The sequence below is a fragment of the Trachymyrmex septentrionalis genome, unplaced genomic scaffold (assembly GCF_001594115.1).
Source record: "Trachymyrmex septentrionalis isolate Tsep2-gDNA-1 unplaced genomic scaffold, Tsep1.0 scaffold37, whole genome shotgun sequence".
In the NCBI taxonomy this organism is placed as follows: Eukaryota; Metazoa; Arthropoda; class Insecta; order Hymenoptera; family Formicidae; genus Trachymyrmex; species Trachymyrmex septentrionalis.
Genome location: NW_017305536.1, coordinates 5,075,787 through 5,078,485, shown reverse-complemented (window position 1 = coordinate 5,078,485; position 2,699 = coordinate 5,075,787). Strand labels below are relative to the sequence as shown.

General features: G+C 37.6%; 1 protein-coding gene across 1 annotated transcript in view; it reads right to left on the bottom strand.

The window, feature by feature from the left end:
• Positions 1-1,869, bottom strand: part of LOC108750432 (choline-phosphate cytidylyltransferase A-like) — a 7,865-nt gene extending 5,996 nt beyond the window's left edge. The window contains exon 1 of the mRNA XM_018489863.1: positions 1,622-1,869. The gene's annotated coding sequence lies outside the window, so the exon portion shown is untranslated. The remainder of the gene's footprint in view (positions 1-1,621) is intronic.
• Positions 1,870-2,699: the final 830 nt, after the last annotated feature.

Genomic DNA, 2,699 nt, shown 5'->3' with positions numbered 1-2,699 from the left:
TACATTTTAATAATACTCGTATTTTGAATACAGCTTGATACAAAATATGTATGAAACATCTATATAACATTTCAAAAAATAAATATTAATAAATATTTATCATAAATATATTGTGTTGTCTGAGCTGGGCAGGTTCTGTTGGCACGTTGGCTTGGCAACAAAACACAAAGCTGATTTTTCAAAACCTCGCCACGTACGCAAGTTTCTTTGTGCAACGCGACTTTGTGCGCATTATACACCGCGCATGATTGTTTCATAAACGTCGCGTTGTCGCCAACGCGATCTTTTTTCCGCTCTCTCTCTCTTTCTCTCTCTACAGTTTCTCATTTACGATACGTATCGTTACGCCGTCGGCATCCTATCGAATTAACTGTGCACTAATTAATATCGGACGCCCCTCTCAATTACGCGAATGAAGATCAATTTCGAACAATGCCGCAACGGCGACGCTCCCATTGCAGCGTGTTAAGCTTATTCTTTGCAGCCGCACATTTTGTCCAGCTTTCCTTTTCCTTTTATATTCATGAGGTCTGTTTTCTGTTCTGTGGTTAAATTAATGTACACTTTTGGAATTTAAAGCGAGATGGATATATATTGATATTTGGCGAAAGCGAGAAAAAGAGTGCAGTCCCAATGAGTAGAATGTCTGAAATCAGAACACAAGATAACTTTAAGATATCTTTGGGTTTTTTTAAGAAATATCTATCAGATGTTTCATAAAGAAGTCTTAAAGATATCTTAAAGCTGTCTTACTATACAATCAATTTTAGACGTTCTGTTCATCGAGGTCTAATCTAATGCAGGAATAATTGTCTAATTCCAGATAGGACACAGAGTCATAATTAAGTTATAATGATATCGTAGGATGTCATTAATTGATGCTTAAAAATAAACTTAGAAATAACAAATAAGGTCAGATATTATTATGACTTCTGTGTTCTACTTGAGAAAGAGAGAGATTGTAGTATTATTTATGCAAATTCGATCACTCGCACTACACTAAATTAGTGCATATTAAAGGTTGCTTTATATAAAGTATCTATATATAAATGCAGTAAAAAATACAATCGACTTTTATAATGAAATAATAGATGTCCATTCTGTTAAATAACGCGATATTATTATTATTACAGACATACAAAATATTTATATATCTTTACCTGCTTTACATTTAACTTTGCTAATTTTCACGTACTGCAGCTTTTACTAATCTAGCGTAGGTAAGTGAATGACCGAATTCGCTATTATTTTATTTTTAGCTTGAAAAGTGTAACAGCGCGGCTACAGAGAACAGAACTGTCGTTGTTAGCATATGACAACGCTCCAAGAGTCGCAAGAAAACGCTCTTGGCTCTCTTGTCGCCTTGCATCGATCAGTGGCATCCATCCTCGGAAACACGACACGCGTAACACGTCGGAGCAATGACATACGGAACGCAAGGAATTCCACAGCTCGTTTGCGTCGTAGCATTACTCGAATCCCAAGGTGCGTTACTTTTCACGCATGATGTATCATTTTTATCCTTTATTTTTAAAAGTTTCAGTGAACAACCAAGATAAAATGATACATCATGCTCATCATGCGTGAAACGGAATGCTCTCCTGAAAATGATACCGCTTACCGTTGTGCGTGACAGCCGCGTCTTCCGGTCTTCAAAATTTGCCGGGCGTCTGGACGTCGTTTTAGATGGAGGGGGCAGGGAGAGTGTCGAAGCGATTTTGCAATTCCGTACCAAGCACCCTTTTCTGGAAAGGGGAGAGGGATTTTTGCGATCTCGCGCGGTCACAGGCTTATCGCGCGTTTGTGTGTTAATCCGATAATCCGGGGAAAACCGGAGACGCGCGATTTCTCAAGATGAAGATTTATCGACACTCACCGCGCACTGCGTCCGCTTTATCGCGCTTTATGTTTATCGCGTCGCGAGTATGTATGAATGGCCGCTATGGTTGGAACAGCGATAGAGCGAGCCCGACTCTGCTACTGAACGAGAGGGCGACGGTGACGTAATATCGGATGATCGCCGGCGTCATGTGCGCGCCGGTCGTTCCGCATGCCGGCGTGTACGTACAATCAACATGTACGCGGAACGGGTACGTGGAACGGCCCGCAAAAAGCGGAAAAAAAGCAGATATTATTCTTGCAGATGCATTCTCGAAGAAATTTTTCTGTTTTTGTTCGGCAAGTGACCATTCGCGATGTTGAATAAATTCCATCTCTGAAATAGGATCTTGATTTACATAAACAAATATAAATTATAAACATATTGTGTGTGTGTGTGTGTGTGTGTGTGTGTGTGTGTGTGTGTGTGTGTGTGTGTGTGTGTGTGTGTGTGTGTATAAAGTAACCAGTTCGTTATATATTTATGTTCAGAAAAATATATTTTGAAAAATAAATATAATTATGTAATCATATTTCTTTTAATATGTATACAGGGGGGCGAGACTCTACCGAAAGTCCTACCATTTTACAATTTTCGCAATAATTAAAAAGATATTAATTACTAAAAATCGTCGAATTAGTTTTCAATAATTTTTTACTCAAATACTATTAATCTTACAAAAAAAGCATATGACAAAAATTGTTTAATTTCTGCTCATAGAGTTTTAAGAATTTTTTTAGAATTTTTTAGTACCGTGTTTATTTTCTTATGTGTAAGTAAAAATAGTTGCAAATATATGTATAAGAAAATGCAGTATTAA